Source organism: Grus americana, chromosome 2 (assembly GCF_028858705.1).
Source record: "Grus americana isolate bGruAme1 chromosome 2, bGruAme1.mat, whole genome shotgun sequence".
Taxonomy (NCBI): domain Eukaryota; kingdom Metazoa; phylum Chordata; class Aves; order Gruiformes; family Gruidae; genus Grus; species Grus americana.
The window spans coordinates 77,988,864-78,013,975 of record NC_072853.1 but is presented as its reverse complement, the minus strand read 5'-3'; positions in this window follow the sequence as shown (position 1 = coordinate 78,013,975).

Here is a 25,112-nt window from a genome sequence, read left to right as displayed (position 1 = left end):
GTGAAAAGTTGTCCTCAGGTCACAAGAGAGACCTTGCCATAGAAAAAGCTACAGAAAGCAATGTTTCTGTTTGCAGCGCTTCTGAGGTAACAGTAGTTGGAATAAATGAAAAAGGATGCCAAGAGATCAAAACCGCTGGACCGAAGGAAGGTACAACAATGCAGCTTACCAGCTACACGTACGGCTTCAGGAAATGACTCACCACTGGCAGGAGCAAAAATTCCAAGGAATGGTTAATGCCAGGGTGCAAAATTGGATATGTTTTTTTCTCTTTTAAATAACATCTTCCTTCAAAAAAATTGAATACATCGAAAATAACTGAAAAAACCTGAAAGATTGTACCATCCAAAAAAACCAAACCCCAACATTAATTTCATTGAATCTGACTGGTACTATCAATTTTCATAGAACACCTTTCACAAAATGATAAACTAAAATGTTTCTTAGCTGGTGCTGCAAATTCACCACTTCTATTTGTAATACAGACAGAAGACAAAAATTTTAAATAGTCAAGTTTTCCATTTTCTCTTTGTCACCTTTGAACAAATCCTGAACTGGGAGTGACCTGGAGATAGCCTGGCCCAAAGATAATTTTGAGCTTGTTCTTTTCTCTTAGTCCTGAGCACCCATGCCCATAGTATTTCCAGAACTGTAAGATTTTAGATTATAATTCTTCTTTCCCAAATATACTTAAAATTATACATTTTATAACAACAACGAAAAAAAGATCTTCTTGTTTACCTGCTAATATTCTTTTTTTTCCAAAGGTTTTATTTAGAGGCTTGTCCTCCAAACCTGGGGAACAGAAATTCCAATTTAAAAAGTCACCCCCTTGCAAAAGCTGATATTGTCGGGCAATCGTGTAACTCACATGTTAAAAAACATACCAGATGTTATAAAGTTGGCAATAAACACATGAAAACATTTAAAATCCTTCATCTCAGTTATGAGGCAAGGCAGCATCAATATACAAATTTGTATGGTAAATCAATTACAATATTTGCAATTTTAAAGTTAATACCATATGGAGCATAATACACAAGGAACAACAATCATTGTGTATTATTTTCTTTGGAGTCACTCTTTTTTCCAGTAAGAGGAAAACTTTGCCTGAAAAATATCTTGGCTATTCTTATTTTAAGGTGTGATTGTTTGTATGTTAGTAAAACTACATCTAAAGTGTAAAACAGTATTTACAGACCAGGTGTGCCCTGGTCATTAGTCTAAATGAAATTTGTATTTTATTGGGAAATACATGTTGCTAACTGGGGAAAAAAAGAAACCCATAACAAAGCAAAATATTAATATATATTTGTTTTGGAGGCATAAATATGTATATGATGTAATAAAGAAGCTTATGACTGCCAGCGTGTTTGCCACTCTTGCTAGCCCATGATGCATTCATTGTGTCAACAGCGCGTATTTGCTCAGGAAACATTGGCTCCTGTCAGCACCTGTGTATTTTACTGGCAACAAAAGTGATGTAGTAAACAGCCACGTCTTGGAAAGCTCGGGTCTGCTGAAACGCCAGTCTCTCCTCTTTTCCGGACAGTATTCTAACATTCAAACCAAATGCAACCAAAGCACTCATTCCTGCTCGGTAAATGCTCAGCTTATTCTCTCTTCCGCTATTGATTTCTATTTCCGTCATCGCCAGGCCCCCTTTCGGAAGCCGATGCTTTGTGATGTTTACAGTGCAGGAGGTGAGAGAGGCGCTTCTGCACAGCTCTCCCTCGCTTCCCCCCACCGTGTCCCTCCCAGATCGCTACTCCCGCGGCTTTAGAAAAACTGCGTACTACTCCTGCTAAATGAAACTCTCTGTAGCCTTTAATTAAACTTCCAGTGCTTTTGTTAATAGCTGTTCTTATTTGGGTGTAACTTAATGATAATAGCTACCCTGTAGAAATACGCTGCTTTCAAGGATGAAATGTCACCATCTAATCTTTTCTCCTTCATTTATTTTTGTCTTTCCTTTACTGGAATGTTTCTTATCAGCTTGCCTTGTCAGAAGAAATAAACTCTTTCCAAAAACTAATTCCCCTCTTCTGAATACTAATGACCTGGCACGGGAGAGGGGCTTTACACAGAGCCACATCTGTGCTTTGCTTCCGTAAGAACTGAATAAGAAAAGGTACAGTTCAAATCTGATGTATTTTTTACTTGAAAAAGAGCAGAAGTGATAAATATAGCCTCACTTAGACATGAAAGAAGGCCTTGTCAGAGTGTTAAATTCTAAGCTTGATACATTTAGTTATTATTTCTGAAGCTGTTTTATCTCAGTCCACTTTAAGTAGATTGGATACAATTACTTTTGCTATATTGAGAACCGTTCTCTAAAAAAAAAACCAACAAAAAACCTTACGAAATAATGTGGCAAATTTACAAGCTCTTTCTTTCTCTCTAGTTTTCATGCAAATAGTTGTGTTTGTGCTAACTGTGAATCTGAACAGCCTATCATGAAACTTGAACTCTTTTGTTTCTGGACAATACAAATATTTTTGTATCTGAAATTCTGATAATTCTACTGTTTAGCACATCTATAGGTAACATCCAGTTAATTCTCACACAACTGTGTTAGATCACTAAGACTAACAAATGTTAACTGTACCAAAAATGTATTTTTCTCATTAAAATGAGCAGGCAAAATTTTAAAAATCCTGCAATTTAGTAAAAATTCTTCTTATTTCTACTCCATTTTCAAGAAGAGTTGTGACAATGAAGTAACACTTACATTGTGTTTAATAATTTTTATATTGTGTTATGACTCATTATTTTATTATTTATGGAATATTTTATTAATTATGGAAATGTAACTTCATCTGGAATGGATGGTAGTAAACAATTGCTCACAGCGATGAGAAAAACAAAGTGTTCTTTTAATCGGGGACTCATTTTTAACCTACAGAAAAGAAAAATGTGATAAATAATATTTTCATGAAACTCATGCCTTGGCCCTTAGTAAAAGCTACTTAATGTTCATCCAGCATATACAGAAGAAGGGATTCTGCACTAATGTACCTAAATATAAACCAAACATAAACCTAAACATAGACCAAAGGGCTCAATGTTTAATCACCATTTTTTGACTATTTTTGCCATCTCCAGTGGCAGAAATGTTGCCATTGGTCTTCCAATTCTCCTCCAAAATACCTACGCAGAGCTGTCCATCTCCTTACAAACAGTCGAGTTTGTGTTTCAGGAAAACAAAGAAAATGTGTGTAACAGCTGTGATTAGAGTCAGCTGAGACTTTCTGCTGAAATGATTTACCGATGCAACAAGCTGTTTGTACCAAGTGCGGTTCATCCTGCTAAATTTTTGAAGTCCCGATTTTCCATCAGAGAACTCGCAGCAAAACACTTCATTTCAGCTTGATTTGAACCTAACGAGAATGTTTTCTGTGTTGCCTTATATGAGTCCTGTATTTCTGCCCTGGTCTCTCCCTGGGGCCAGGCTACAACTCCCACACAAGACTGTGAAGATTTCCAGAGCATCGCAGACCTGGTGGGACTCTGGGTGCGCGGTGAGTACTGCTGTCTGGCCACAATATCTGACACATTGGGAATCTCTGTTTTAATCCAGTCATCACCTTCCTCCTCAAGGGTAACACTACACCAGGGAAGATAAAGATTAACATTAAAATAGCTTGAAATTAAGCACTTCAGGTCATTTCACCAAGCCAAGAGGAAGTAATTCAATTTGAACGGCTTTTTAAAAGCTTTGAAAGAATTTCTTTCCTTACACTTTTCAGAATTCCCCATTTCAGAAGGGAGACTAAATGAATATCAAGTTCTTTAGGCATTTCCCCAGAAATTTGTCGTGCTTGTAGAAGGAAAATCCAATCTGAAAAGTTATCTTCCAAACTTTATTGTTTCCTACAGCACTTTACTAGTGCTACCGTAGAGAGCAGCACATCAATGTCATCCCTTCAAGGATACAGAAATATCTGAGCGGTGGAGGAGAAGGTAGAGCTGGCCATCTCCTGTGAATAACGCTCTCATTCAATCCACCCCTGTAGCATCAGGTCTGTGAGGAGAAAGAGTGAGATGAATCTTAGCAAATGTTGGGAAAGAAGATATAAACACCTGTGAGGGTAATTAACTGCAGAAGGTGGGGATAACAGAAAATTATTTGCACAGAATTTGGGGAACCGGAAAAATGCAATAGCTGCCTGCGCACACAGAACTCTTCCAATAGGATCAAAGTCATTTCATGCTTGAGAGACTTGGTTAGACTTTCCAAAAGAAAAACATTTCCTGCATATAAAAAGGATTACAACTTCCTAATCTATTTGATTTTTGTTATTTTTTCCTAAATTTAGGAAAATCTTACAATTTCTGGAGGATTGGTTGAATTTTTTTCTTTTTCTAACTTTTGTTTTTACATTTTACACCTGATTTGTAGGGCTGAGCCATCCCATCTGGAGATAACACCTACAGATAAATCATGTCTAAATTGGCACAACAGAAAACGTAATGGGAAAGTGTGTAATATAGCCCCTCGTTCTGCCAGGAAAGCAGATCTAAATAGGCATGTCATAAAGTGAGTGGACTCATAGATTGATCTAAGACCAGAATACAGTAGGCCAGCTGAGACCCCAAAGACAGTAAGAGACCTTACCTCACATGCTAACTTTTATACTTTGTGACCCAAGTGTCTACCAAAAACAACAACAAAAACAGAAGTTCTAATTATAGCACAGTCATTTGCAATCAGCAGCAATGGCTACAGTATTTGAAGTTCTAGGATTTTTTTTTATGAGAACATTTCTACCCAATATGAGAGATACATCAGAAATCAAGGCTGTATTATTATAGTAAGTGTCCACTTGCAACAGTACTGACTACAGTCTCATTTTGTTCAAACATCAACGACTGGTTTGAATTATAAGTCTGAAAGTTTGCCTGATCATCGAAAGTTCCTCCAGTATATATATTAAAAAAAAAAAAATTCCCCTTTTTAATAAAGACATTACTGGTTTTGGGGGAAAAAAAGATAGAAGAGAGGTTTTATTAAAGTTATTTGCATTATCTTTGCAAAACACACATAAACTCCAATATTAGCATATCCAAAAGACAGATATTTGCAACAAAACACCATTGTTACTGTAAAGATATCATCTCTGTAGATGCGTCAGCACCATTACAGGTCATATTTCAGGGCTCTGGAATAATTTTCTTAGTTCCTCCAGCACCACATAGGGATCTTGGTGGAGGAAAACTTCTGGCTGGATAGCCCCTGCAGCACTGGGGCGACCCTGGAGGTGTATCAGAGAGTCACAGAATCGTAGGGATTGGAAGGGACCTCTGCTAGAGCAGGATCACCTAGAGCAGGTTGCACAGGATCATATCCAGGCAGGTTTTGAATATCTCCAGAGAAGGAGACTCCACAACCTCTCTGGGCAGCCTGGTTCGGTGCTTGGTCACCTTCAAAGTGAAGAAGTTTCTCCTCATGTTGAGATGGAACTTCCTGTGTTCCCATTTGTGCCCGTTGCCCCTTGTCCTGTCACTGGGCACCACTGAAGAGATTCTGGCCCCATCCTCTTGACACCTGCCCTTTAGATATTTATAAGTGTTGATGAGATCCCCTCTCAGGCTTCTCTTCTCCAGGCTAAACAGACCCAGCTCTCTCAGCCTTTCCTCATACGAGAGATGCTCCAGTCCCCTCATCATCCTCGTAGTCCTCTGCTGGACTCTCTCCAGTAGTTCCCTGTCTGTCTTGAACTGGGGAGCCCAGAACTGGACAGAGAACTCCAGATGTGGCCTCACCAGGGCAGAGGAGAGGGGGAGGATAACCTCCCTCGACCTGCTGGCCACGCTCTTCTTAATGCACCCCAGGATAACATTGGCCTTCTTGGCCACAAGGGCACACTGCTGGCACTGGTCAAAGCTTTTTCTATGCCACAGATGTAATTTAAGGCCTAAAGGCATACACCATCAGCGGTGTTCATTGCTACTTCCCACCTTATTCCGAGTCAATCAAATGTCAGTGCTCTAAATTCAAAGGCTGGACCTAAACTCGCAAACTATTCTAGGTCGATGGAGCTAAGTGGTTGCAGAGATCTGTCTGTCAAGCTTTTTGCTCTGGTTTGGAGCCCTCAAGGATGAAAAAAAAAAAAAAAAAAAAAAGATAATTGTGTAATATAGCAAACCACGATCTTGATTCATCCAGAAACAAAACCTGACACATAATAGGGAAATTTGTGTCCAGGCTTCAAAATGAAAGAAGCCCACTCTTTTTTCCTGAGCAAAATAAAAATTCACATTCAGATATGGTTTATAAAGATTTGGGGAAAAAAGCCAAAAATTGTGATATGGCACCTTGTGCATTTGCCTCTGTGCAGCAACAGAAGCAACCTCCTATGGCTGTAGAGAGGAACCAGTGCCAGCAAGACTCCCAATCTCTTTGCTTCTTGCACCAAAGGAGCTGGCAACAATGCTGTATTACTGTTACGATGCACAAGTGACAGACGTGGCCTGCCATACGTCTTAACTCATATGCTGGGCTGCAGAATTGCTTTCTGACTCATTTGGTTTTTTCGTATTTTTTTTAAAAGTAATGTTTCTCTTGAGAATCCCAGCTGTGAATGAGCAGTATGAAGCAACAGCTGTCCCTGTGAGGGCGGTAGCAACTATACGCGGGATGCAAAACTAACGCTCCCTCTCACCACCTCCAAATTCTCCAGAAGCCAAAGAGAACAAATGCAGCACCCAGTCCCACCAGCAGATTTTTCCAGTTCCCAGAGCACTCAGTTACTCCAAGTTATCTTCATCCTACAGCTACCAAGCAAGCCTAGCAAAGATTCCCTCCCACACACATATACATCCCACACCTGTAGCAATTCATGATACCAACCACCTACCAATCTACTCCCCATATGTCTGCGCAGTTTTCCAAGGAAGGCAGCTACCAGCTTTCCTGTTCCACACATATGGGCACGCTCTGAATCCCACCCTAACACTGCACTTGCAGGTTGAGTTAATTAAAGGCTGACACTTGGCATATAAGTATATCAATCTGCAACATGCCTCAATGAGTTTGAGAAAGTATCCCATGTGGAGCCACACAAAACTTGGTAGCTCTGTTAACAACAGAAGACAGATGGTAATATTGCATTCCAAAGGATCTTAAAGAAAAGCTCACGACATGGGAACAGGATTTCAGTCACTACAAATGCTGTAGGCTAGGATTTCAGATAAATTGTTGAAAAGCATCCTAAAGTCTTCAGCTGTAAAAAAAGCCTTGCCAGTTCAGATATCTGAAGTTCTGCTCACAGCTGTTCCTGGGGCTATCAGGGAACAATGCTTCTCTCTGCTTTCTGTGGCCAAGTCGCTCTACTAAGAGGACTTTATGCCTTTGCTTCTCCTTGCCCTTTGTCTTTTCTTCAGCTTCCATGAACAGGTTGGGTAGAGAGAAGCTGGCTGCTTTCTCCCTTTGTCTCTTCTTCTGGCTCTGATGTTTAGAGATGTTTTGGGGCCTTACAGACTGGGGAATGGGCTTATTAAAGGGGATCTTAGAAGATGCTCTTTCCAAGTGATATCTGGGGATGTCTGGCCCTCAAATGGGCCACTTCAGTGCTGTCGCTGTTGAAGTTACTGCCCTTGCCAGGCTGGGAGAACAGTCTGCATATGAATTGGTGCAAGAAAGGAGAAAGGGAACAAGCTATTAACTGAGCAAGGAGATGGATTATTCATGGCTTTGACAGATTTTGGAGCTGGCCCAAACTGCTGTCAATTGCCAGTGGTAAATAGCCAAAAAATGAAAAACGAGCCTTTTTTTAGGCTGTGTCAGCAGTATCAATCAGAGCGGTATCCAAAAATCTTGAAATGAATAGAGCACATTTCTGGCTGATGATGCTCAAGCAGAATATATTTAAAATGGACATAAAACCAATGACATATCACCTTAAGGTTGTTTGCATAACCACATTTGTTTCAGAGACTGTACAAAAAGGGAGTGTTTTTTTGAGCATGTATCTGTTTTTTCTTAATTGTTTCTTCTCCTATTTGCAAATGCTTAGGTAGATTTTATTGTGAAGCTTTTTAGCATGCTTATGTTTAATTTTCAGGAAGAACAAAGATTTATTATGATATGCAACATACATCTGTTATGCTGCAGGGCACCATGGAGAGACACGGCAAGGGGTGTTAATTGACGTTATCTTTGCCACACTTTTCACCTTCATTATTTTAGTTAAAAAAAAATAAAACAGAAAAACCAAGTACTGGAAAATTTCAGCATCTGTGAGGTACTTTAACAATTACTGTCAAATTGTCTGTTTCTGAAAAACAGATGAAGTGTCCTTATAAACTCATGTGGAGGTCCGCATAAGAGACATAAAGTAGACAGAAAATGATGGAGAGCTGTGAATATTTTGGCCATGGTATATTTGGAAAATTATGAAACCTATCCTTTTAACTTCTAAGCAAAACCAGCACATTGGTGACAGTCCAGATTCAGATTTCTTGGGCTCACTGTTGTAAAAAGGACCAATAATAGTGATAATCATGAACATTTAAGGAAATGTTATTTCTCAATTCTTTGTCCAGGTCTTGGAGAAGGATGGAGAGTACAGTACAGATAGAATGGGGACTATGTTAATACATAGTACGTGCTAAAAGATTCCTGTAAAGACCAGGACTTCGAATATTCCTTTAATACATTTTGTGATAAATTTTCAGGTTGAAATCATTGAATTTCTGTAAGATTTTATTTTTTTCTTTTTCTACTTAATAACCCATAGCACCAACAATGTCACTGTCTATTTTCACGCCTTCTAGTTTTAGCACTTGCCTTCAAGGTGAAAACATAATTCGAATATCTTGTTATTTTTTTTAATGGAAGACTTATACCTAGTCTTTTAATTTTAATTCAAAATAGTTTAACTGCATTTCCTTCAATATTTGTCTTCTCTTTATCTTTCCAATAATCTTAGATTACTTTTTCCTTTAATTTATTATAAATTATTCTGTTAGTAACTTCCTTTTACTTCTTAATTTGCAAATTATTTAGGTAAAATCTTATGGTCAGTAATGAAAGGGCCCAATCCTCCAAAGTGATTTTTCATGTATATTACTTACACAGTGAGTAAACTTCTTGCATAGCTTTTTTTTTTTTTAAGTAAGTAGTAAGTTTTAGAAGCTCACATAGAAGAACTGAACAACATTCAGTGAGGTGACTTACTTCTCACTGTACACTATATAGTTTCTTACAGTAATTTCTATAGCCCTTAGTACAAATATGTACCAACATACAGTACAATAAATCTACAATTAGAATGCTCTCTCTTTTTACTTGCAGCTATATTAATAAGCATAATATTAAATTATTATACTAAAAAAATTAGGTTCTTACAAGTCCTATGCTAATAAGAACTTTGAAACCTGTATGGGATTTCATATCTAAATGAATGCAAGTAATTAGCTTCATATTCTAGCCTCAGTTTAGCATTAAAATCCAATGAGCTTCGGTGGGAACCTTAGATAGAGGACTGAAGTGATCACAGTGCTTGACAGATTAGTCAATCATTAATTATGCATAGACTGTGCCTGTGAAACTAGGTTTTCATCCTAGGCCAAAGTTTGGTCCTTCTTATGGTTTATGAGTTTGATTATACGGATTAAGGTATTAGTGAAAATGCTGAGAATAGCTCTTAGTTTATGGCAGCTCGAGAATTAATTTGCTGTCCATTGCTGTTCATTTTCATTTGGAACACCCCTCACGAAGTCGCAGGGATCCAGCCGACGCAGCACGGTTGTTGCACACCTGCAGGCTTGTGCAGAGGCAAGGCGGCGAGGCGTGGGGCAAGCAGCGTGCTCGAGAGCAACCTGCTCCAGCACCGCAGCCCCCAGGGCAGTCCCCAGCCCCGGATTCGCCTTGGCTCCCTCCTCCGCCCAGCTGTGAGACAAGGGCAGCTCGACGGAGAGCTCGCGCAGCCCCACTGGCTCCTGGACCTTCTTCCATCCCACCAGCTTCCCTCGTACGCTCCCTGCCTCCTTAGCTGCAGTGACTTCTTGCTCTTCCCCCTGCCCCTGCCCTCTATGCCGGGGAGGTTTGGGATGCTCCCGTTCCTCTCCTGACCCATCCGGCATCTTCCCTTTCTTCCTCATGCCAAGGCTGTGTGTGCTTCGGTGGGTGCTTTTCTCTCTTTTCCTCGCCTCCCTTTTATTTTTTTACTTCGTTCCTGGTGGGGGGAAGTCATACAGAGCCAACAGGGCAAGGAGCTGAGGCTGTGGCTGAGCCAGAAAATGTCACGGGGTCCCTGGAAACAGAAATTGAGCTACAAACAGTTGTGAAGAGTCCTGAAGCTCTGGCTGTGCTAAACTTACAAGATGATTTATCGTGCAATGTCCAGACACACGTTTAAACAGAGGAACATTGTCAAATTAGCACGAAACACCCTTGTGTCCTTCAATAATGACTAATATTATAAAAAAAAATGTATTTGATATACTATATCATGTCTAATAATGATAATATTTGTACAGCCTGTTCCTTCAAATTATTTGAAAAGGCTTTTGCAATCAGTAATTCTGGCTTAAAATCTCTTGTGGTTACCACCTTCAGTCCATGACTGAGGAAATTTAAAGCACTTAGAAGGAAGCAATATTTTTTTATTTTCCTAATTTTAAAATTGAGTGAAAACAAAATTTTCCTTTAAACGAATGGCACTAAGACGTGTACCATGAGTGGACAAACACTGTGGAAACTAAGGGTAGTACTGTGTATCTGAGATGATATATTTCAAACATAACCTAATATTTGGATCATAAGCATAAAAAAGTCTAATAAAATGCTAGATAGTTGTACACATATTATTAGATACATAAACAATTAACTATATAATTTTTATTAGAATATTTCATTGCAGTGTGGCATGTGGCATGTAACCAAATAATTCAAAAAGATTTGAACTGCATGCACCACGTTTTCCCAAGATAAAAACAAAGCTCTGTCTTTTCCAAAGCAAATTACTGCAGAAAAGCATTACCGGGACTATCTTGGTCAGAGCAGTAACGTATGGTGACATTCTTCACTGCTGCAGAAAATCAGTACAATTTCATTACCCTGCCTTCCCGCAGGGCAGCTTGATGCACTTACATTAAAGTCTCCATCTCTTACCTGTTTCTTAAAATGATGGCTGTTTATGTCTTTAGGGTTCCACTCTAATTTTAGCAACAAAGAACCCTCTAGCTTTATAAAACAACTCATTTTAGAATTGGCTTACTGTATATTTATCTTGCATTTAAAAACCAAACCAACCCTGAAATAAAAATGTGGTTTGGTTTAACAACTTATGCAATGTGATGCAATGCTATAACATCTTTGCTTACAAATTCGTTTTATCTCTCAATTTGTTGCAATCTTAGCTAAAACCCTTGTTTTGTTCTGCTGTTTGTTTTACTGGTTTTTTAAGGCCACCATGTGATGAACATTTAACAAAGGACGATAATGAAAACACGCCATTTGCCCTGAGTTGCAGCAATGTAAACCGAGATCGGAAGCAAAAATGAGAAGCAATGTGGAAGGCTGGAGGAAGAACAGGATTCCCTACACTGGCTCTACAGCTAAGAAAAACAGTCTCAAACTAATCTTCTAAATCCTTAGCATTGTAATAGTTCATACCACACAAGACTAATGATTATTCTTTACAGGCAGTGGAGATGTGCTAAGAGAAAAATACCTTTTTCTATATATAAAACCATATAATTTAGTAAACCATTTTTACAAGATCTTTAAGATGTCTTTGCTCTTGAAATATTTTAGCTAGATCTCTGTTTTAAAATAATGCTATATTGTCATTCTCTAACTTCTGTTTGTGTGTGTCAGATTTATTGCTCACATCAATGTCAACTTGAAAACAGTGGGGACTAGCTTCCTCTGTAAAAAGAGTATTTTACAGGACACGGCAGTGCGAAGTTCCACACACTGTTCTGCATTATAATTCAATATTTAACAGGAAAGGCCACTTGTCAAAGTAAAATGTAGTTCAATTTTCATGCTGTTTTCCCTCTTTGGGCTGCTGACAACTTCACCAGTTAGCAGAACCGAAAGCACTTTTTTTAATAAGAGTTGCCCGAGGGCTCAAATTCGTTCACCTTGCACAAAATGTAACAGTAGCAGTGATACCCATCCAGGCGGTGATCAGATGAGTTTCCTGACTGTGTTTTAGATGTTACAGAACTTGTGGTGTTTTGAAGGGGAGAGATGGGGAGCATTAACTGTAATGTGCACTCACATCTTTGGACTAAATTTAAGGCTGCTTTTCAACTAACCTATAAACAGCTGTCAAAGTCAGTAAGTCTGCTTCTTCATGGAGGAGAAATTAATATGAAATCTAATTCTTTTCTAAGCATAACTTGTTCTGTTTACCCACATAAGCCCAGTCTTAGTAAATACTTTTTCCAGCTATACTCTATATCCCTCAGGAAGTTGTATCCCATGTACTGCAGGTAGTAGCAATAGTAGCATACACGGAGATTTAACAATCTGACATGCTAAATAACCAACAATAGCTGCATAAAGGTTGCCCAGTACACAGACTGATGCTTGTGACCAGCTTTTGCTGTGCAGAGATTTTGCTTCAGATGAAGGGAATCATGAGTCTCTTTCTTTACAGCTGTTGCCTTACAACCCAACCAGAACAGTAACTGCAGTGGCCACAGCAGTCATCAGGATACCTATTAAATCCTTTCTGCACGCAAAAGTCCTATTCCTGTTTATGCCATGACTGACCGGAGGTGTTGTGAAGCACCATGGCAAGTTCCTACTCCATAGCTGGGCTGGCCTGGTGTGCTGGTTTTGGCTGGGATAGACTTAATTTTCTTCATAGTAGCTGGTATGGGGCTCTGTTCTGGATTTGTGCTGAAAGCAATGTTGATAACACAGGGATGTTTTATTCACTGCTGAGCAGTGCTTACACAGAGCCAAGGCCTTTGCTGCTCCTCACACCACCACACCAGCGAGGAGGCTGGGGGTGCACAAGGAGTTGGGGGGGGACACAGCCGGGACACCTGACCCCAAATGACCAAAGGGATATTCCATACCATATGACGACATGCTCAGCAATAAAAGCTGGGGGAAGAAGGAAGGGGGGACATTTGGAGTGATGGCATCTGTCTTCCCAAGTCACTGTTATGTGTGATGGAGCTCTGTGTCCCATCCCACTCAGGGGGTGAGGGTGAGGTTAACTTTTTAATTCTCTGCACGGTAATCAGCAGTAACGACAATTACTTTAGAGGTTCAAACCAATCATAAATTTACTTAAAACTCAGTGGAACTGAGATAGAGGCTTGGCAAAAGTCATAACAATGCTCAAAACTTAGCAAAACTATGAAAGGTAAGGGTTTAGCAAAACGTGTGACAATATTATCCTAATGTGCCGAAAATTAAGTTAGAGACAAAGAGAGTGATAGAGAGGAAAAGAAAGAGAGAAAGAAAAGAGAGAGAGAGAAAAAAAAGATATCACCACCCTTCAATCCAGCAATGTTCTCTGCTCGTAGTTGTAGTCTTCAGGTGGTGGGTGTGCACTGAAAACTTAAGTTTCCCCTTTTTATAACCCGATGTGCCCACCCCATAGGCGGGGGTCTGTCATCACTGAGCAGGCGCAGTATGTGCTCAGGAATGTTCAGAAACGTTCTAGAAATGAGTCGATGGGTTGTGGGGATCCTGGGGGTCTCACTGCACACATCCCCCACTTCAGGGCTGACCAAGTGAGTGGTGATCTGTCACAGGCACATGGTGCACAGAGCACAGATGGTCTTTGTTCACAAGTTTCAGGAATAGAGGAGCGGTCTCACAAGACGTCATCCTGCCGCCGCAGGCTCCGTTCTTGGTCAACACTCCCTCATCATCAGCCCATCCCTGTCCATGTCAAGACAGGTGTTTGCAACATTCACCTGTTATCAGGGCCTTACACCCTGCTTTCCTGGGGATGGCTGAACACCTGCCTGCCCATGGGAAGTGGTGAATGAATCCCTTGCTTTGCTTTGCTTGTGTGCGCGGCTTTTGCTTTACCTGTTAAACTGTCTTTGTCTCAGCCCAGGAGTTTTCTCACTTTTACTCTTCTGATTCTCTTCCCCACCCCACTGAGAGGGGAGTGAGCGAGCGGCTGTGTGGGGCTCAGCTGCTGGCTGGGGCAAAACGATGACTCCTGGAGACATAAATCTGCCTCGTTGTTACTGCTGCATGTAAATCAATGTCTGTCCTCTACCTGCCCAGAACCATCGCACACAGCCGTAATAATACAACTGAAGAATGAGTGCGCACAGTGTGGTAGGAACAGGCCAGATAATCTTTAATATTACTGCATATTGAAGAGAATCTGCTGTGATATCTCTAGGTGTCTTCTCATAGGAATACTGCTTTACCAGCAGCGATGAAGACTAAGTTTGCCATAGTCGTGATTTCTCGCTCTGGTCTCGTGATGGCCCATGCTACTGGTCCACATGCTCAAATACATTCGGAAACCGGAACATACACACGAACACTTCTGTTTTCCCCAAAGGTATTCATCTGGATGACACCGTTGTTTTTTTTCTTGCCTACTTTGTCTCTTTTAGATCCAGTGTGTTCCAGGAACTTGTGAACATTATTCTGCTTCAGGCTGTACTTCTGGTAAAAGTCACACACCCTTAACTCAAAGAATTTATTCTGTTGCTCTTGTATAATATGATTTACTTCACCCTTGTGTAGGAGCTGGGATGGAAGCAGACACTACAATAGCCACAAGCATTTTGATAATGGGAATCCTCTAGTTAGAACTAGAGAAGGGATGCTTTCAGTTCTGCCCTTGATGTGTGGCACCAGTCTTACTTCCTTACATAAGCTGAGCAGGCAGAAATGAGCTAAAGCGCTGGGAAATAATGAAATGCATGACGTAGAAAAAAAGAAGAAATGTGAAATAAAAAAACAAAACAAACATTCTGTGCAAGACAGTTAAAAAAATCTAGAATGGCAAGATTTTTACGCCAGCAAAACCCCAAGAACGGGCTTAATTTCCATTTTACATCTGAAGTGTCAATTTTGCGATCTTTTTTACATATGGAGGTTCACTCTTCCATTGTTATATGGATTATCCTGAAGCCTTTAGCCAAGTGAGTAATCTTTGCTTGTTCATGTGAACATCAGCTTCCGGAGAATCCATATGAAGTCAGTGACCCTCATGCTGTTCAAAAATTAGTCCTTAGCTGAAAAGAAAGATAATTGGAGAGGGAATTGTCATACCATGTAGCTTTATATCAAAATTGTTACATGAATTATGTACATTATTCACAGTGGTATTACTGAGCCTATACTGAAGGCTTTATTTAATACTTAATCAATGGAGGCTTGTCCAAGGAAGAATGAAACACAATTAGCTACAGATAACCACCAGTTGCACGGAGCAGCCTTTCTTGATTAATGAGTAAAACATCCCTCTTTTTTTATTATTATTTTTTATGAACAATTATAAATAGCTAAAAGGGATAGTTCAACTTCATTTGGGGTTGATAAATTTTCAGGAATAATTAATCTGATTAAATGTAGTGTATAACACAATAGTTCCGGGCTGTGATTCATCTAAAATACACCAAGCAAGATGTGATTCTTGGTTCTCTGACTAGTTCAAGACTGTGTGCCAAGTTGATGGCTTCTTTAATTTGTTACCCTCTTGGCTTGTCCTGGGGACAAAAGCAGTGTGTCAGGCATACTGTCCTCAGTGGACTCTTCTTCAAGATGGAAAGCTGTGACCCTACTGTCCCGTGAGTCCTCTTGTTACAGGGGTGTTTTCTAATTAAGCATCTTTTCCTGATAACAAGGGGGTTTTTGTAGAGCATTAAAAATGCCATTTATAGAAGCACAAAAGGGGTGTGGTGAGTTTACTTTCGATATGGTGACTTCTGTGTGCTTTGCAGGAAGTCAGTGAACTTAATCACGCTCTCAATAAGCGTAGAAGCCTTCAAGGCCTCCTATGATGTAAACAGCGGAACAAGATATCTGTCCCAGCAGAGATGAATTGAAGCTACATGCTGGCATCTTCTTTGGGGAATGTGGAGGATGACAGCAGAAATACAGCTTGTGTAAGTATAATGTGAAGCATGGTGTGACATGGAACCTCTTCTTTTCTCTTTACACATTTGTTTTATGGTAGCAACAAGAAATACTTCCTTTTATTCCCCTTCTTTCATGGGTTCAGAGCTTAGGAGTGTTTCTTTTGTATACGCAATACTTTTAAAAAATTTATCTAGCCCCCTAAACCAGATTTAATTTAAGGAGAATGCCCATTTTTATTGTAAAAAGCTGCAGATTTTTTTTCTTTTACAGTAATAAAGAAGAATTTCCAAGTATAAATGAAATTACATCAATATAGTGTTATCTCATAGATACCAAAAAAGAAAAAAAATGGAGATATGAACTGTCCCTCTTCACTCCTGTAAGAACTTTTTAGGAAACTCAAGAATTAACAGTTCAAGCCAGCTTTTTAAATAATTAAACATGCAGGTCTGCTTCCACAATAATTGACATAATTACTGCATCTAAATACTGGTCTCGAATGGAGTATAGTAAAGGAATACTGATTTCCTGAAAGTATCCATCATCATTTATTCCAGCCTCTCCTGATTTGGAGCTATGTTATTACTGGTTAAGTGATGTGCCAAACAAGTTACTTTTCACTGTAGTTTTGTGCAGCCGTCCAGTTCTTACTGATGTGGGCTGAGGATATTTCCCTGCTCTTCCAGGGCTTTAGGCTTGGTCCACGAGCCACGATGAAGATGCAAGCTTTGCACTAGAATGTTTTGCCATCTCTGCTGCTAGACCTCTCCATAAGAGTAAATTAGACGACATTCTGTAAACTCAGCTCTGTCAACTGCCAGGAGGAGGGAGAACGAGCTCCTGGGTTGCTTTTGGTGTTTGTATGACATCATGGCAAGCTGTTTAGCTGAGGGCTATATACTCCGACGATTGTGTGCTTGTGTGATGCGTGGCACTTGCACAACTGTGCTGTGTGGAGCAGAGTACTACATGGCTTGTGCCACTAAGTTCCTTGGGTAAACCATGGTATCCAAAAGGCAAGTGTGCTTAGAATTGCCCTTGTTATATTTATCTCACTGGTTTTCAGATATTGTTGAGTATGTTAACACTCAAAATCAATTTATATAACATTTGCCAAACTGAAAAATAATTAAAAAAATATTCTCCATATAATGTCTAGGGCAATATTGTTTCCTGGCGGGAAGTATGTTTTTGTTTGTAACAAATTGAGTAAGAAAGCCAGCTGTGATTGCTCAGTGCCTTAACCAAATCCACCTTTTATTCTTCATGTGCCAAAACATCTCCTTGTAAGCTGGAATTTGAGTTTTCTTGCATGTTAAAAACTTTCTCAAGGACACATTCTGTAACATATGGGTATGCTTTCACTGCCAAATAAGGACTAAACATGTTTCAAGTTCTAAGAGGGAAATATTCGCTATATCATGTTACACCTTCTTAATTTGTGTCGGCTGGAACAACAAACCAGAATGTCTACAGATCATATTTGTGCAAGTTTTGTATTGCTCCTGGATGCTGTGCATGCTTTGGTGGGCCTGCCAACACATTCCAATTCCGTCAGAAAAAAAGCTTCTCTTTGGATTTCAGATTTCAGATAGATTAGGTGGACTGGATCTAGAACTGGATACTTACTAAGATGATTACTCCTATCATTTAAATGGTGATAAAGTTCCTGGAGAAGCTTAAAATGGAATGAAAAGTGTGAAAAGCTGGAAAGAGAGTGGAAAAAATATAATTATCATCTCAAAAAAAAAAAGTAAAAAGAACTTAAATCTAGTTACTATAGAAATCCCTCCAAGGACCTTCTAATTATCTTATAACAGGCAAGATGAGTATTAAAATCTTTTAAAATTTAGATCTAAACCAACATAATTGCAGGAGATTAACTGTTCAAATTACTATCCAGATACTGTAAGTTGAACTAACAGGAATACTAAATAACATTTGGAGCAAAACTAATGTGTCAGATGATGAAATGACTTAGGTATTTTTTCAGAGAAGTGATGTAGGTTATGCTAGCCCACTAAGACAACATTTACATGGGTCATTTACTTTCATAGACAGCAATGAGTTTTAAACAGAAACTTAGATGAAATACAGCAGGAAAAGGACATTTTTCACTTGCAACTACATTTTAAAATATTTCAGCTACATTTTCACTTGATTCAACTGCTGCTCAGGGTAAAATACTGTTCCTCTACTGTACCAATCAAACAGTCTAAATGACTGTTATTTTAACAAACGTAAATTTGTCATGTTCACTCTCTCTTCCAAGTTTTCTTCATAAGGCACCAATCCTAAAATCCACTCTGAGCCTTTTAAGGTTTTCACTGGAAATGCCTTTGCACTTTGAGGTGTCACGATGTCAAGTCTTGAAAAAATGAGAGACAAAGGTTTGCCTATGGCTATTAACAGTACTCTGATGACACTTCTTGTACATGAAGTACATTTCTTACAATACTTTGGGGGTCTGATTGGAGCAGCATGGTGCAGTTGTGCAGTGATTTCACTAGGTACTAATTCCAGTACTTTTTGACTCAAAACACGATTAGTTTTGGACATTTTATTAATCAAATTAGTTACTATGGCATGATTGTGCCACAATCATTTTACTACTATATACACAATAGCTGTTTTTTAATCGTTGCAATTCATATGATCTGCAGCCATCTTGCATTTCCAAGATGTTAGTGAGCAGTAAAGTTGCAGAACCCCTAATTCACCGCAACTCAAACTGCAATGAAAACTCAAATCTGTGGAAAAAATGGGTAAAAAAACAAACGGATGGAAAATAGATGTAGAAAGCAGTGGGAATAAAAATATTAACATCATTCTTCAAACAAGTCTTCGTTTCTTGCTCGTTTAGTCTCATATCCCAGTCCAGTAAGGTCTGATTTCAGTCTGAGTGAGCCAGACTTACTGATTCTTTTCCACATTCCCTCCCTGTCTCCCAGGCCCCACATCAGCCTCCTGTCCTCCAGGAGCTCAGGTCTCTGTGTATGGGCCTGAGGTTTTTTGCAATCACTACAGAAGTAATTTGGAAATAGCAAACAGGTTAGAAACATAACGCAAATAAAAACAGAGAGCACTTTAAGAAAAAGAGGGTTTTTTTAAAAGGTGTGAAGATCATTCGAGTAATAAAAGACAAGATGGGCTGGTAAACTCAAGAAGAATAGATAATACAATTTTTTTGGGGACGTGTTAGTATAAATCAACCTTAAAGAGCTTTACAAGCTTAGGTGTTTTTTGCCCTTTTGCTCCATTTTTCAAATATTAAGAGTATTATAAAATTCAGCATAGCAACTTGATGACGTGTGCTGTTTTGAAACATGATATGTTACCTCATTTTTCTAAGGGCCCAGTACAATTTGATCTGGATACTTCATTTTGGGTATAAGTTAAGGCTACTGTTTTTCTTGTATTCTGGAGCAAGAGAAAATGAGCAATATACAATGAAGCAAACCTAGATTGTTGGGTTATGTGATAAACACTCGTCTGCACTCCCATGGAGTAGCACAGAGAGACAATAGTGGAGTAGCCTAAGTAATCTGCTGCCCTGGCTACTTCCAGACCCATCACAGGAGCCCTCAGCCCATCAGAGACCCATCTCCTCAACCCCTGAGGAGCACAGGGGCAGGTGGGAATTAAAATTAAGGATGGGAAGGAATGAACAGCCTGTCTGGGCTCCTCCCGGGGCTGCCCCAGGGGAGCCTCAGCCCCAGCCTCCAGGTGTGACACCCATCCCCATGAGCCATGGCGGGCAGCTCTGCAGCTCACCTTTTGGATTGCTGCCCAGGGACATGGGAAACATCATGGGGTGCATGGGAAGAACATTTTGGATTTGCACATGAACTATTATGGGATGTTTAGGGGAGGAACAAAAGGTGGGAAAAGGGAGGTGTTTAGATGATTTGGGAAGGAACAAGTGTGAGAAAACAGAGGGGTAAGGGGATTAAAAATGGTTGATCATGCGTAAATAGTTTGCTGGTCAGGATGCTTCTCTGGCCATGCCCTGCACCTGGCCAGCACAGTCTGTCCTGTCTTATTAAACTCCTTTCTAACTCTTCCTGAGTGAGGACTTTCCATGCTCTGTGCGTGTGTGTGTGTGTGTGTATGGGAGAGTGAGTGCAGCCACGGGGGTCAGACCACGGGTGGGAGGGTCCACGTGCCCATGGTGCCAGCGACGGTAGTGAGTGCGGGTGTGCACGTGAGCGTGTGATGGCTAGCGAAGGTCAGCCCAGACAAGCTGGTGAGCAGGTGAAATGGTATGGGAACGAAAGGTGTGGGCGTTTCTGAGGGCAGCTCTGGGTGGGGGAGCTGCAGGAAAACAGCTGAAGCAAGCGCCGATTCCTGCCTGGACCTGCCGACCGCACCGTCTCTGTAATAGCACTGAGGCCAAGACGGTTCTCGTGAGTCGCTTCTCTTGCATTTTATTGATTAACATTTTAAAAAGTCATAAAAATGCTACAAGACAAGATACTACAGTGAACAAAGAGTTAGTCAAAAGTCATAATAGTCCAAATCAATGAAACCTAAATAATTGTAAGAATTGAATTACATTATTGTTACAGAGAAACATTGCAGATAAATCCAGTTCCCTCAAAGAATACTTGAACTATTTTTTAAATAACTTTTTCTCCCAACTCTGAGCACGTCTAGGAGAGATATGGCAAAATTCTGTTTTTTTGCTGCTACCTGACTTGTCTAACTCTGTTCTGTCACTTTGTATCCCACGCTCATCAGGAAATGACAGATTTTTTCACAGGCATACACAGGCCAAGAAAAACAACAACCACTAAAACAGGGGAAGAGGGAAGATTTATAAGATCACTCCAAAAGTATTATTTAAAAGACTATTTTCCTCTCATGAAAAAAAATTATTCAGGAATAATATGAACCTGTGTACAATGTCAAAAACTGAATATTCAAATGTATAGGCCTGATATATTTCTGAATAGAATGGTCATTTAATATCTTCTTTGTACAGTACTGAAATATAAAATGCATCTAGTCCAACCATTCTCTACATTTTTCCTCCCATTCTAAAATCACTCATAAGGACAGTCTGGTTATGCAAGGCTGGATAAAACATGGTGGATTACTTAGATTTTAAATAAGAAATGGCATGAAAAAACTCCACTGATTTTGCTAGCAAAAAGGCAAGGACAAAAACTAGCTGACAGAAATTTTGGAAGGAAAACCCCACATTTTAGTGCTACAAATATGTACTGTACTGTTTAGTTACACCTGATATCTGTGATAGTCACAGTAAATATCCACAACTGTTAATGAAAGACATTGAATCCACTCTTTCCCTTTTTTCATTTTTCCCATTAAAAAAACCCATTATAGGAGTAATAAACAAATATACTAATTATTAGGGCAACTTAGAGTAAACAGAAGTAGATCTTATCTTAATGAATAAAGACTACCCATTTCATTATTTAAGGCTATTAAATAAATTATTGCCTCCTTCACAAAGACAGCACACCCTGCAGAATTTTTTTGGGGGGGAGAATTGAAAGATCCTTGATAGCTTTTCTTTCCCACCTGCACCCTTGCTCCCATTTACACCGTCTGGGCTGTGGAACTCCCAAGCATTTTTTCAGCACATAGTTTGAACAAATGGTATCAACTAAACCCATTTTTCTTCCCTTTCCCCATAGAAACTAAAAAATGATCTTTGATTGCCTCAAGTCTAACAACCTAATGCAGTATATTTGCCTGTGTATCCTGAAGTTTTCTATCAGATTTGGCTGGACAAAATGCTGAGAATCTGAAACTATAAATGAATGTAGGTATCTATGTGGAACCTTTCTATGGTCTTCGATGGATGATTATAGTTGAAATCAAAGCTTCATGCCACATTTTCAGAATCAGTCTTCATTTATCTGTCTTCCTTTGATCTTTTGTAGATAAAAAAGAGCGGTCCCGCACTTCTCATCCTGGAGATTATTTCCTAGCCACTGCCTCTAAAGTTGTAAAATTTCACAAATGCAGGACTTTTAGTTTATACTAGTTTGCCATGTATCTAGTTCCTAACCAGAATTACAATGCATCAGAGAATAATCTTAATTCACTAGAAGTAAATGCAGTTTTATATCCTTTAGGGACTTTCCAACAAAAGGATTTTGATAGTGACAGATATTTTTCAAAAGCTGTGACCTCATGTTAAATTTCTTAAGTTATATGACAAAAAAAATTGGGGTGCTGAATTGCTTACATTACTAATATTATACAGCAACATATCACAAGCAAAGATTACTTATTAAGTAAATATATACAGAATAAATATGAAGGAACTATCACAGAAACCGTTGATGATTTTTAAAAATGTATCTGCCAGTGCTATGCATCTAGTAAAGATATACAGAACATTCTGAGCTAGAAATGCAAAAGTCCCAAGATGATGGAATTCATCTCTCTGGAAGTGCAGCATATGCTATATTACACTTTAGTCAACAAATTGGCATTTCTTAAAAGATAAATGAAGCTATGATTCCTAATGTATCAACAAGGTTTGATATAGCTTTAGAGCATGCAAGTATTTTTGTAATCTGATTTTAAATGTTCAGCTAGAACTACTAAAAAAAATAGTATAACAAAGATGATTTTCAGCAGAACTAAGTATGTGTTTGTGTGCAATTAACATGTACAGCACAACTGTTTCCTGATGGTATTGGATTTATGTGGCGAGGTTTTGGTACTGGGAGAACTGCAGGGGTGGTTTAGCCTGGAGAAAAGGAGGCTGAGGGGAGATCTTATCACTCTCTACAACTGCCTGACAGGAGGTTGTAGCCAGGTGGGTGCTGGTCTCTTCTCCCAAGTAACAAGCAATAGGACAGGAGGAAACTGCCTCGAGTTGTGCCAGGGGAAGTTTACATGGGATATTATGAAAAATTTCTTCACCGAAAGGGCTGTCAAGCACTGGAACAGGCTGCCCAGGGAAGTGGTTGAGTCACCATCCCCGGAGGTATTTTAAAGACATGTGGACGTGGTGCTTAGGGACATGGTAGTGTTAGGTTAACAGTTGGACTCAATGATATTAAGGGTCTTTTCCAACCTAAACGACTCTGATTCTGTGAGAAGCTGCCAGAAACTTCCCCCATGTCCAATAGGACCAAAGCCAGCCAGCTCCAAGACAGACCACCACTGACCAAGGCCAAGCCCATCAGCAATGGTGGTAGCGCCTCTGGGATAACACAGTTAAGAAGGGTGGAGGGGAAACCCACAAAACTGAGCAACTGCAGACAGAGAGAGCAGTGAGAATATGTGAGAGGAACAACTCTGCAGATACCCAGGTCAGCGAAGAAGGAGGGGGAGGAGGTTCTTCAGGTGCTGGAGCAGAGATTCCCCTGCAACAGCCTGTGGAGAAGACCATGGTGAGGCAAGCTGTCCCCGTGCAGCCCGTGGAGATCCACGGTGGAGCAGATATCCATCTGCAGCCCATGGAGGACCCCACACTGGAGCAGGTGGAGGCACCAGAAGGAGGCTGTGACCCTGTGGGAAGCCCGTGCTGGAGCAGGCTCCTGGCAGGACCTGTGGCCCCATGGAGAGAGGAGTCCATGCTGGAGCAGGTTTACTGGTAGGACTTGTGACCCCGTGGGGGACCCATGCTGGAGCAGTCTGCTCCTGAAGGTCTGCACCCTGTGGAAGGGACCCACGCTGGAGCAGTTCATGAAGAACTGCCACCCATGGGAAGGACTCACGGAGAAGTTCATGTCTTCCATGGGAGGGACCCCGTGCTGGGGCAGGTGAAGAGCATGAGGGGTCCTGCACCTGAGGAGGAAGAAGCGGCAGAGACAACGTGTGATGAACTGACCACAACCCCCATTCCCCGTCCCCCGGTGCTGCTGGGGGGGGAGGGAGGTAGAGAAAATTGGGAGTGAAGGTGAGCCTGGGAAGAAGGGAGGGGTGAGAGGAAGGTGTTTTAGGATTTGTTTTTATTTCTCATTATCCTACTGTGATTTTAATTGGTAATAAATTAAATTCATTTCCCCAAATTTAATTTCATTTCTGAGTCTGTTTTGCCCATGACGGTAATTGGTGAGTGATCTCTCCCTGTCCTTATCTCAACCCATGAGCCTTTCATTATATTTTCTCTCTGCTGTCCAGCAGAGGAGGGGATTGAGCGGCTTGGTGGGCACCTGGTGGCCAGCCAGGGTCAACCCACCATACTGACTCCAATTACTAGTTTCTGATACAACTAATAGTAGTAGTATTGAAGTAGCATTCAGGGATTTAGAGTATTTATTTGGGTATATCTGTCTGTTAACAAGTTACAGATAGTCTGATTTTTTTCCTGAGATTTCAAAATTATTTTGCTGGGATTTTTTTGAGCGTCCTTCCTGCAAAACAAATTGCCAGAGTCACTGGATACAGTTATCTGAAGAGCTTATGGAAACCTTGAAAGACAAATTAAAGTGTTTGGGTTTTTTTAACTGTTTGTTTATTTTTAATATATTGGAGTAGCCACAGATGTAAGACCAAATACATTAAAGAATCAGCTTTCTAGGAAGAGAGATTCTCTTTCCTCCCATGTTATTATGTTCCTATTTGGGGATCAGGAGATTCAGTACAATAAACTAACATCATTTTTATGTCACTATTACATCAGCGAGCATTTCCTGTTCTTGACTTGACTAGAGGTGACTTCAGGAAACAGAGAGAATGAGGAATTAAAGAAGGAGGATGAAATGTTTGCTTCATCAGTGGTGGTAGGTAAAAGCTACCCAAGGTTTGATTTGGCATACTTCTAACAGCTTTCACTGTGACTGCTAAATTAGGTATCTGCAACTGGATTTAGGAGATCCATTAGTTATGAAATTTCTCTGCCTTATTCCTAGTGCTCTGCTAAGACTTGTGCAAATGGAATTGTCCAAATTTATTAAGGATGGATGACCAAAGTTACACCATGAGATCTCTTTTTGATTAAAGTAGGTATTACTGAAGTCCAGGAAAACTGCAAGTGTTTAGTATCTTGAAAAGTAAGATCACCTGTTTTTTTTTAAATACTTGGTCTTTGCCATTAAAGCTTGAACATGCTAGCTTTACATAGTGTATGTATATATATACACACATA